This window comes from Gavialis gangeticus, unplaced genomic scaffold (genome assembly GCF_001723915.1).
Source record: "Gavialis gangeticus isolate Ggan-Ray unplaced genomic scaffold, GavGan_comp1, whole genome shotgun sequence".
In the NCBI taxonomy this organism is placed as follows: domain Eukaryota; kingdom Metazoa; phylum Chordata; order Crocodylia; family Gavialidae; genus Gavialis; species Gavialis gangeticus.
This window is the reverse complement of record NW_017728997.1, coordinates 10,033,907-10,046,602: the sequence shown is the minus strand read 5'-3', so window position 1 is coordinate 10,046,602 and position 12,696 is coordinate 10,033,907. Positions and strand designations below refer to the sequence as shown.

General features: G+C 40.1%; 1 protein-coding gene across 5 annotated transcripts in view; it reads right to left on the bottom strand.

Annotated features, from left to right (window-relative positions):
* The window catches only part of SHQ1 (SHQ1, H/ACA ribonucleoprotein assembly factor), a 95,166-nt gene that overhangs the window by 67,963 nt on the left and 14,507 nt on the right, over window positions 1-12,696 (bottom strand). The gene's annotated exons all lie outside the window — the stretch shown is intronic.

The window sequence follows — 12,696 nt, the reverse complement described above, 5'->3', positions numbered from 1 at the left end:
CCGCCTCCCTCCCTGGGCTCCAACCCCCCCCCCACACACCCACAGTCCCCCACAGCCTCACAAATTCTCCCCCACACTTGCACTCCACCCAACCATAGAAAGTACCTGCATAATTTTGAGTTTTTAGCTGTGTGATTAAAATCATGATTCATTGCAACTTTTTTTTTTAAATAGTGCAATCATTATCTTGCTAACTCATGTTATAAGTATTAGTATTAGTAACTCATCCTCATATTAGTAAGAAAGATTTTTGCTGTTTAGATTTTCAAAGGAACAAGTTCTGTTTCTTCTCTCATACTGACTTTTTATTTTTAATAAGTACAAATTAGGGTTAATGTTGAACAATGCGTTTCTTCCAATAGTTGCCTAAATGTAATGAGAAAAGGTTTTTGAACTTTTCCTTAAACTGTAGGAGAGAGAAGTGAATAATTAACTGCAAGTCCCCCCAGGCACACTTGGACTATATTAAGAAGAAACTGGTCTCAGGTCAAATTAAGATACCAAAGAGGCTGTTCTAAAATATTTTCATTCAGATTGTTAGCTTACAGCTTTATGAGCATTAAATACTTTGATTTTAGTACTTAGTTAATTTTGCAAACTAAACATTTCTTTGGAACCTAAGCCAGCATCCACTTATTTACAAATTCCAACGAAGAAATTCCAGCTTTTGTCCTATCTTTTCCTTGTGCCATAGGTTAGCAAGAATGACAGTTTATCAAAAGAATAACAATTCTGCCCTTTTTTCCATCAATACCATGTGGTTCAGCATTTATCCCTTACATCATATAAACACATGGTGCGATCTAGTTTTTTAAAATTACCAAGAGGTTTGCTTATAAACTCTTATTGATTTTTCAGTGAGTGACCTGGTTCATTTATGTTAAATTGTCTGTAAGCCTACTTGTGAATGTTACAAAACATTTGAAAAAAAAATCAATTTCTGAAAAAAACATAACATAAAACCATTTGCATTTTGTTACAGAATGGTGGGCTCTGAGGTGGTATCAGAAGCTATCACATCAGGGTGCCCGCACTTAGAGTGAGGTCAAATTGGAAAAAAACAAGTCATTTTCAAATTTCAACTAACTTCCAGTAGAGAAACCTCAGGAGGAGACTGTTCTGCAATTTATTGCACAATTATATGTAAATGGAAATCTCACCCTACTGAGGCTATCAAATAGGCGCACAAACTACGTTAGGTAAAATGGAAGATGGAAAAGATTAAAAGCTAAAAAGGGAATCTAAAGAGCAAACAGCCTAAGATATGAAAACAAACAAAAAATATTTAAGTATAACTAGAAAACCCGGGAGAGAATTGCTATCAAAGACTAACAGAACAACTTAGGCAAATGATACTTCAGGGAAGCCAAATAATTCCTCAGGGACATCTGTTGCTGGCTACAGTTGCATGATGGACAACATACCAGGTGGACCATAGGACTGATCCAATACGACAATCTGTACTCCGTGAGTGCTACAGAAATATGCATAGGTAAAACATGATCAACAATCCAAGACATGCATAAACAGGGGTTACACATTATCAGGGACAAGAATCAGTCCAAACTGACTGCTTAAAATTTGGCTACTAACAAAAAAAATTGGATTCTGTAACCAAAGTGCACATTTTGAAGGAAGATGTAAGCATGAGCATGCAATGAAATTAGCAGACCTGAAAAAAGCAAGAGAACCCTGCATGAATGAGGTGATCAGTACTATAACCCACCAAAATGAGATGGCATAAGTGACAAAAATATGCTTCAGAAGTTGTGTGTTTTGAAGCAGGGAAAGAGTGTACTTCATAATGTACATCCAACTGAACTTATACAGGGGAAAAGCAGGTCCACTGGAAGTCAGCAAATAAGTTCTGAAGCAGACAATTCCCTGAGGTAATGTTGTGAGATGTTCATTAATTTAGTAGCTACTAAGTGCCAGGTGTTCTTAATAAAATTTCACTCTAGAGAAAATACTTTTCCTCTAGTTGACAAATAAAGATCTTTCCAGTCCTTAAAGATTTTGAGTTATAAATTAGCCAGGCCTGAAACTGCTCATTAACATATCAAATCATCTATCCCTTCATTTCAATGTCATTTTTCAAATATTCTGCATAGATAGATCAGAAGAATAATAAAACCATAATTATATTTTACCACTTCACACCTGTATTTTGCACATTGTGTTACTAATGTTATAGCTAACAATACTTGCACAGTATTTAACATTAATCTCTTGCAGATCAGTATCAGTCATTATCTAGTGCATGCTAATTACACGAGCCCTTCTAATCAACTTGATTTATAATTTATACATTAGTAATGCCCAAATGATGTTTCTTGGTACAGTGTAATTATGTGTTTTTCAAAAGGTCACAATATACACTTTCTCTTTATCAAACTCCAAACAAGACATTTTTTTCAAGAAAGAGATCAGGTATGCCTATTATAAAGCCACTCTGATCATTTCTGTATAAAAATATTTAAGTTAAACCTTTTTTAAAAAGTTTCTTTTGTGCAATCATAGCATAGTGGAACTAGCAGTGGCATGCAGTTGCACAGACAACTTTTTTTTGGAGAAGCTAAATATTGCTAGGACTTTATTATAAATAAATGCATTTCAAATTGCTTTTTAATGTTTGTTTAATATCAAATTGAAGATAGGAAGAGGAAGAAAAATATGCAATGGGTTTTCACTGTGAATACTGTTTCTAAAGCCAACTCCTCTTTGTCAATAAGTATTTCACTTAACTTCCAGGTAAACTGACCCCAGCCAGCTGTAAAATGGGTGTAATATCTACCAAGAAGCCTGTTTTAATATTTATTATTCAGTATATCTAAATCTTGCACAGGTTCTTAGAAGAAAGGCTCATAGCGGTGTTAACAATCTTAATTACTAGCCTAATCGGGGGGAGACAGCATTTCCCTTGAGTTGTTCTTTACCTTGTGAGATTGGTCACAGCGGGCGCCTATACACGTGCAGTGAGGCTGCTCCGATGCACTGTGATTGCAGCAGGCTGAAAAGGCTGTCCAGGTCCCTCAGCCTTTCCTCACAGGGCCTTCCCTGCAAGTCTCTAACCATATGAGTGGCCCTCCTCTGGACCCTCTCAAGGTTGTCCACATCCCTCTTGAACTTCAGTGCCCAGAATTGGACACAATACTCCAGGTGTGGCCTGACCAGTGCCTCATAGAGGGGGAGTATCACCCCCCTGGACCTGTTCGTGATGCACCTATTAATGCATGATGAAGTGTGGGTGGCTCTGCTAATTACTTCGTCACGTCGACTCCAAGATGAATACGAGTCGTCAATAACGACTCTGAGATCTCTTTCCGCCGCTGTACTGCTGAGGTCATCCCCGAGCCTATAGGAGTGCTGGTGATTCCCCCTCCCTCAGTGCAGCACCTTGCACTTATCCTTGTTGAACTGCACCCTACTGTTCTCTGCCCACTACTCTAACCTGTCCAGGTCCACCTGGATTCGGTTTCCTCCCATCAGTGTGTGTACTTCACCCTACAGTTTTGTGTCATCTGTGAATTTCCACAGAGTGCTTTCCATGCCCAAATCCAGGTTGCTGATGAAGATATTGAACAGCACCGACCCAAGGACCAAGCCTTAGGGGACCCCACTCCCCACATCTTTCCAGGTCAATATTGACCTGTCCACCACCACTCTCTGGGTACGACCCTTAAACCAATTTGCCACCCATATGACTGTGTAATCATCTATGGCACAATCATTCAATTTGTTTATGAGAATAGGATGGGATACCATGTTGAAGGCCTTCTTGAAGTCCAAGTAGATGACATCTACCTCAACTTCTGCATGTAAGCGTTTAGTGACCTGGTCATAAGCAGAATGTTGAAGGTTAGTCAGGCAGGATCTACCTACTATGAACCCATGCTGGTTGCCCTTCAACATTATATTACTCGTTTGACTCCTACAAATGTGATCCTTGATAATTTTTTTCAAAGATTTTCCCAAGGATAGAGGCAAGACTAACCAGCCTATAGGTACCCAGGATCCTCCTTCCTCCCCTTCTTGAAAATAGGGACCACATTGGCCCTTTTCCAGGGATCTTAACTGATGGCTGTGATTCAAGCAGAGAAGGAAAAGGAGGGAAAACACCAAAAGGGACCTCACCTGAGCACCATGAGTGCTCAAACAGCCATCCCAGTGGCTCTGCTATGACACTGGCTCATTCTTTCAGCACCCTTGGATGGAGCTCATCCAGTCCCACTGACTTAACACACATCCAGCCTCTCCAAGTGTATCTTTACTAAGTCGGCGCTGATAGTACCTACATTTCACAAACTTCTGTCAAGCCCTCTTCAAGGCTCATTTTTTCCACGAATCCTCAAACCTGTATTTAAACTATATCAAAAACTCTATTTAAAAATGTTTCCTCCTGTTACTCTATCATTTTGTCACCTTTCAAGACTGCAGAATTGTGGGGAAGAGGCCTATTTTTGTACAAAGCCTATCAAGCAGTGCTTAAATAAATACATATATAAATATTTTACCCCTACTTGAAGAGAATGTGTGCTCAGGACTATCACTGCTACTAATGTTACTCATGCAATGTGAGCCAGGAAGACTGTGCAAGACATGCATAACAATTTCAGAGACCTCAGGAAGAGAAAACAGTAATTCATTGTAAATCTGTGAAACTCTTGCTAATAGTATTTGGGCATTCAGAGGCTTATTGAAAGGCTGGATCTTTAAAAAGGAATTGTTTCTCTTCTTAAAAGAGATCAGAGAGAGACTGGTCAGCAGTAAGCATGATGGATTAGTGTAAATAAAATAAATTATCCCTGGAGCATATACATGTTATATTAAATGCATGTGTCTGCCTGAGCCTTTGAAGACTTTTGTGTTGCCTAAGAAGGAGTTTTACTGTTCTGTGATTTGAAGTAGAATAAAAATGAACTTTTAACTAAGCTGAACGTGACTGTTACAAAATATAAAGCCTTTCATCTGGAATCAGTAGAAGCAAGTCTCTAATGTGAACCTCAACAGAAGAAAGACAGCTTTTGAAAAGTCTCTCCCCCATGGGAAAGGCTATATAATTAGTTAGGCTTTTGGGGAGGATTATTTGACTTGCATTAGACATTGAAAGTATGAACAAAAATTTGGGCCTGTCAGCTTTGGAAAAAGGTGTCCACTCCTGAAGTGATATTTTTCTGTAAACACAATGAAGGAGTCTGCTCTCTAATGTTCTTACTGGTGTCCCAGGCATACTGGGTCAAACTGAAAAGCAATTTTTCAGCGATCTTAACTGATGGCTGTGATTTAAGCTGAGAAGGAAAATGAGGGGAAAAAACCAAGCTGTCCTGGAAATGATTGTAAGGAACATTTTAACAAATAAAACAGAACAAAAAAATAAAAAACCCACTTAGGGCAAAAGAACAGCACAGTAGATATAAGGGAAAATATACAGTGTGTACAAAGAGCTAGATAAAGAGACAGAAAAGGTAAGAGAAAACAACTAAAGACATTAAATCCTAATGAGAAGAGCTGATCTCAAAACTGGAAATGAGACATTCAGAGAACTGATGAAGTTAAAAAAACAACCCTCCCACCCCCCAAAAAAACCCAAGGAAAAGGATCATAACTGAGGATGAAATAATGTCACTTTTCAAATCAAATACAATATCTACCTAATGGTAATACTATGCAAAAAAGAAGAGACTAATTATTTCTAAATATTCCTCCCAATCAAAAACATCATAGATACAAAAAGTAAGCAATAGTTTTGCTTCGGTTCAATATTTTGAAGAAGATGATACATGAATGTTCATGCTGAGTTCTTATCTTTTCATGAAGCTACTAGTTCACACAGTATTTTAGTATATTTTGTGTATTATGTGGTCATTTTCCTAGATGGAAAGTAGACTTGCTTTCCTCTAGTCTTCTGGTCCACTGCCGCGACGGACAAGCAAGCTGCTGAGTCCTCCTTAGATTGCAGAATCCACAGAAGACCAAGATAAGCATTTCTTTCCTGCGGACTTAAGGAGTGGAGTAATGAGAGGTGTAATGGGATGGAGCCCCATGTTTCTCAGTGCAGAACTGCTGCATTGGAACTATAAGAAATGTACAGGAAGAGAGCAGGTTGCGAAGACTGCAACAGGCTGAAAACAAAGCCAAGAGCTGGACTGGTTTCATAGTTTCTAGGGTCGGAAGGGACCTGAGCAGATCATCTAGTCCGACCCCCTGCCATGACAGGAAAGAGTACTGGGGTCAAACGACCCCAGCAAGGTGTACATCTAGCCAGGTTCTCTAAAGCTTGGCTAAGGAGTCCTTGCTTCTACGAACTAGTATAAAAAAAACAAGGTTGATGAGTTATAGGTTCAATTCAACACAGTATTTAAGTGCATTCCTAACCTTAAGAATTAGGGTAGTGTCACTGGTTTCAATCAGACTATTCTTGTCTAAAGTGAGGCATGTTATGCTTTAGTACCTGTCTGAATCATGCCTAGTTGTCTGTCTGACAATAACCAGATAGTAGAGAGCCTGGACTACCACCAGTTCTGGAGAGAATATCCACTGGGAACTTACAGGAGGTGGGAGCCTTCTATTGCCCAATCTAGACAGATCCAGAAACACCTTGGCAGCTTTACAGAGAAGAAAATACATGAGTAATGCATCTCAGTGCATGAATTACAAAGGAGAAAAATATTTTGTTAGCCATCATGCTCCTAGAGCTCTTAATCTGTCCTGTTGCTGATGCAACTACACAGCTGCATAATATTCATTAGGATTGTATTTTTGTCATGGTAACTTTTTACTTCAAAATTAAAAAAATCTGAATTTGTTATGGCAGAAGGATCTTAGACCAGAGTATTATATTTCATGCTCTATTATTATATTACAAATCACAGCCCTCATTCATTTCACATTGAAGTAAAATGTTTTTGGAAGTATCAGTTGCATACCTCCTAATGGTCATTTCCTGCTTTTTAAAGTCCTTTGCCAGATGTGTTTTATCTATCTAGCTATCCAGACTACTATCAACATGTTAACCAAACCCCAGGCCTTGGTTCTATTTGTTAACCCTAGTATTCTTGAATCCAATACTAATTTGAATATTCTCTTTCACTTACTGTGTTAGAAAACAGATCACTATTCACATAAGTCTTCTACTGCCAACGAATTTGACATTGTGATTTTTTAAAGAAAAACTGATAAGCAATACAAATTAGAGTACCTTAAAGTACCACACCATCTTTTACTCTCAAAACTCCAAACCCGTGTACCCAATAAATCAAAACATATTTCTCCTTTTCTGAAACATAAATTAATGCCTTCCTGTACTTTCCCACTGGCCCAGGGTTCAAATACAAAATCTATTTCTACAGTGTGGGTATTTACAATAAAAAGGTATAAAAAATGACTGCTGCCTGCTGTCATTGAAACAGCAGTTCATGCAGTTGGCATAAAAAACTGCTGAAGGAGACTATCATTTTACTGGGTTGATTAAGGAAAGACCAGGGACTTCTAATTCAGCTACAAACTCTGGACTTGGAGGGCTAAGAGCCAATGCTGAATTTTAAAAAGTTATTTTACACAGAATGGAGTTAGAGGTCCATTTCTAAAACCCTTAAAAAGTTGTTACTCTTAATTACATTTATCTTTCATCTTCACTGGTATTGTGAACAGATTTGCCTCATGTTCCCATACTCTAATCCATTCAAAGTACAGAAAGGACCCTAAAACTGATTAAACTAGGTTAATTGATCTAAAAACTAAACCACCGCTTTTATCACATCACATTTTTGTTCGGTATGGTAGATGTACAGTTGCTGAGCATCTGCAAACCAAAGTTTTCTAACACAGAATGGTTCTAATCATAAAGCACCTCTTAAGTGAAGTGAGATGTTCACCTATTATGAATCACACATATTTTGCACTTATATTAGTTTACAAACATAATTAAATCATAATGATTCATTTTCATAACCTCTTTGAATCGACAGAACTCAAGGTGGATTTCCTTCTTGTGAAATTTCTGGCAGAGGTAGTGAGTACTTCCACAATTAAAAGGAAATGTCTGTTAGAGCCAAATGGCATAAAATGAAGCCTTATAACTTACTGCATTATAAACATATTAACTCACGATATGAATCAATATGATAAGAGTAAATGCATTTGTACTGTTTTTCTGCAAGGCTACACATGGCATAAAAACAGTACTCACAAAGCCCAAAGCAGTGTTTTCAAGACATGGAAGGAAGGCCAGCTGCATGAAAAAAGAATGATTATTTACCCTAAAATAGCGGGGGGCTTTTCCAAAGCATTCTCCTCAGAATGGATCCCAACAGGTATGCATGAGCCTCATGTGCACGAGACTGGATTGTTTTTAACTGCCAAATCCAAGAAAGCCACAGCAAATGCACCATATGCTTTTTATGTGCTCTTGTGGGAGGCTGCAGCAGTTCCAATTCTCTCTCAGTTCCCTTGGAATTCAGATAGTGGTACCTAGGGACTCTACAAAGAGGGGATGGAGGCCAGCTATGGGATTGACACACTGCAATATCCTGAAGAACCAGTTACTGCTGAATAACTTCTCTTCCTTCTTCACGTCTTTGTGAGTCCTACCACTGGTGATTGGTAAGCAGCATCTCAGGATCATGGGAGTGAATTTCACCTTCAGTCAAAGAGTGATTGCAGTACTGCTTTTCCAGACTTGGTATCTGACCTAGCTGTTAAACCAAGACACAGTGCTTGACAAAGATCAATGAGTTATTCTCTCTCTCCACTTGGCAGATCTTCAATATGGCCATGTGTTAGCAAAATTGCTAGTAGAGAGACTCCAGATTTGCAGGGAGATGCACCTCAGACAACTGGTAACACAACACTGGTAACACTGCTTACTTTCTTTTGAGATGACCTAAAGAACCCCACAGTTAGACGGAGTAAAACAGTACAGTAAACTAATGGTATAATAATGGACATCATGTACTATGAGACACTTGGGTTGATGACCTCTGTAGGGACACTATGGGCAGGGTGGCATACTTGATGGGCACTAGTCTGGTCAGCCCATCATGTGAGAGAAATCACCGGGACCGGTTCTGGAGCTGCTTTCACATGATAAAGGAGAGGCATTTCTGCTCCATACTGGAGAGAAGAGATGACCTGGAGAATACATAAGCATTCCTTGAATGATGTGCCCAACCGTTAGTTGCACTTGGCCTAGCACAAACGCCATGTGTTGGCCACGTGCCAAAGATGTCCCCAGAGGAGACAGAACTAGTTCAATGAGGGTAACTCTTGGGTCTACAACCAGCACAGTTGTGGACCCAAGAGATTTTTTGTCATGGTTTCTTCCTAATGTGATGGAGGACTTTATCGCCTTCTCTTTTGAAGACAACATTGCCTCTCCTTCCAGAAAACCTCCTAATCTTCAGAACCATACCTATATTCTGTTTGACCATGCTTTTCAGTCTCACCGTGGCACTGATGTCAAATCCACTGATGGTGTTGACACTGACCCTGGCACTAGTGTTGTGATTGGCACCAAGGTGCTCAACCCCCACTGGCAGTAAGGCCAATGCCTGCCTACAAGAGGTCAAAGACTACAAAGTACAGGAAATCTAGAGGCACAACCTAATAGGTGCTAGTGCAAATGACCACTCTGCCAAGGCTGCCTGCATTAACATGGCTGCTGCCATGGGCAGACCCAGGGTTTTCAAAACATCAGTGCAGAAGTGACTTGTGCTACAAAGGTGGCTGCACCCCAGATCCCAGTCTCCCCCCAACACACACCAGGATGGGCAGGCCACCCTGCAGAAGCAGCATCAGGGGACTCTTTTAGTCCCTCAAGTAGGTAAGAATCTCCACTCCTTTCCCCTCCATGAACAGTGGCAAGTCCCCTCCCTTTCTCTCCACCCCTGCCCACCGCTGCTGTCTTCAGCTGACCTGGGTCAGGTTGGGGCAAGGGGATGAGGCTCCAGAGGTGCTCCACTGAAGCTGAGCTGCGCACGGAGCCATGTTTGGCTAGAGACGCAGCAGCAGTAGCAGCTGGGTTCCTTTCTCCCTTGCCTGCTCCTCGGCTGGTAGGAAATGCTGGAGGGATCTGGACAAGGAGCAAGGACCCACCCGCTGCTGCTGCTGCTGTCCCTGGCTGAGCCTAGTTCTGCCTGAAGCATGACTGGAGCAGGCAGAAACGGCTCTGGAGCTCCTGCCCTCCTGTTCCTAGGGCAGCTGGAGACTAGCAGCAGTGAGCAGGGGAGTGGGGAGGGGACAGAAGCAGAGGTGCTGCTGTGCATGGAGGGGAAGGCCGGGCAAATCCTTGCTTGCTTGCTTCAGGGACTTAAAAAAAAAAAAAAAGTCCCTGGCTGCTCTCCTGTGGAGTAGTTGATGGAAAGAGGGCTGCCTCTGCACCACTACATACCCCCCAGAACTGACCCTGGCTGTTGCCAATTGACAGCATTTCCTCTGCTTTTCCATTGCTGCTTCAAGTCCAGGGTCTGGTCTTTTCTGGAGGTAGTACTCATTGAAAACAATCCTTTTCACTGTTTGGAAGTCCTCAGCTGAAGTGGCATGCACAAACTGCTCAGTTAGGAGTCATTTCTATCACACATCCCTAAACATACAAGTCCTTGAGGGAATGGGTTTGCACACCACACTCAGCAGGGATGCAACTTCTCCCCAAACAGAACAGGTGTTGCTTAAATATGCTCACCAGGGGAAGTCTATAACAGACTGGGAAGTGTTTAAACCCAGAAGATTAGAGTCTGCCATGGCTGTAAGCATGCAACAGCTATGCCCAACATATACACGAATGTTGTTGGGGTAGAGTGGACTTTTTCTTTATTCAGTAAGGATGATAAATACATTTTCTTCATCAAACAGTTTGAAAGAAATATATGTTTAGAACTCAGAAGGAGGAGAAATTGAGGTATTTGTTGTCAGAGGCTAAAATTTCTTATGCCCTTGCATAAGAACCCAAGGAGGTAAATGGTGCATGCTACAGACATTGCTATTTAAAAAAAAAAAAAGTCCAATCTCATGTATACCCTATCATGAAATCCTCACTGAAACATACCCTACGAGGCACCATGGCTTTATACTGAAATGGGCATCATCTAACTAGATTTGTAAAAGTTATTGAAATATATATAGTTTGTACCTGTAGATCTCCTATACCTGTACTTTGACTTCTTGGAGTTGAGCATTGGCCAAACCTTCTTAGGCTTGTTGATGTGGCATGCTCTAAAGGCCATGAGTCAGTGACAGTCCTTTAACTGGTTTAGGCATATAGTGCACTTTTGCCCATTAGAGTAAGATTTTTCTTTAGGTCTTACCAGAAATGAAACAACCTCTGTCAGGCAGTAAGATAGATATTTCACTTATCATAACATACTCATACAGTTCCTACATGTTCCCCTTCCATGCTACCTCTGCTCTGACAATAACCTGCAGCACTAGTTCTTTTCCGGTATACATCGCACAAGGGGCAGTTTGCATTTACCTTGTAAAAACTGAGAAGTAAAGCAACTCTGTAACTTAACTGTCACCTCAGAATCTAACTGTAACTCAAATTGGCATGACTGATTTTATTGCTTTTATACTTTTTCCAAGCATAGGGAACTCATCAGATATCTCATTGTGTAATTGTTGATCCACAGCATGGACATACTTTGTGTACCCTTGAGGCTTCCTGCCCTGTTTTGCATTTACGACAGACCGTCAGATGGAACCTGCACTCCCTCTCATGGCGATTTCTTTTACCACAGCTAAATTAGGGTTCAACAATCTTGACTAGCTTTAGACCCTTACTCAGCTCCCTGTCAACTCTAGCCGACATATCCGAGAACAACTATTTTTTCCAAATGTGAGACGACAGAAAAGTTTTTGATTACTTTTATTACGTAACTCAAACAAGACCGTCTCAAGACATTTAAAATTTACTACAGATTGACAAAACTCCATGAGCTTCTTCAGTTCAGCCACATGCAGGCCAACAGACTAAGAGCTCTTGATTACACTTACAAAATGAAAATTTCTTCATGATAATGAGGGAGGAGAGGGGAGCTTGGGAGGGAGGGGAAGGTAAAAAGGACAATCATTTTGTATAGTTCAATTCTCTGCATAATTCTCCTAATAAAGGCACTCAAATTTGTAATACCCGAGTAGCTTGCATGTGCTAGTATCCATGAAGTCTGTAAGTTTTCTTTAAAACTATAACCTGCAATAAAACTACTTATTTTATATTCCGCTGCTTTTCATATTTATTATTTTCTATAATATAGCTAATCGTGGCAACATTTGGCTAAGTGAACTGCGAACACCAATTATCATCTAGTGTGGAAAATGCTATGCTCCTAAATTATCTAGGAAATGAGCAAGCTGTTTGATAGGACAATCACAGAACCTGCATAACAGTCACCTAGAGTACATTCTGTAACCACTATATGCAGAAGTAGTAACCTCACCTTGCAAGCAGTATTACAACAAATTCATCTACTGAAGCTCAAAAACACCTTTTAGTTTCTAAGCAAGAAATGGAAATGATTTTCTTTTGAAGGGAATAAGCCCCTAGGACATTATCTGTGGAATAGCAAGTGCAATGTATAGTTAAATACTATATAAAAATAGTAACAAATTCCTAAAAATTACAGACATCTCAGACAGAAAACCTAGCTAATATTAGAAAAGACTTATTCAAATGATTCTGAACAATGACTCTTACAGTAATGC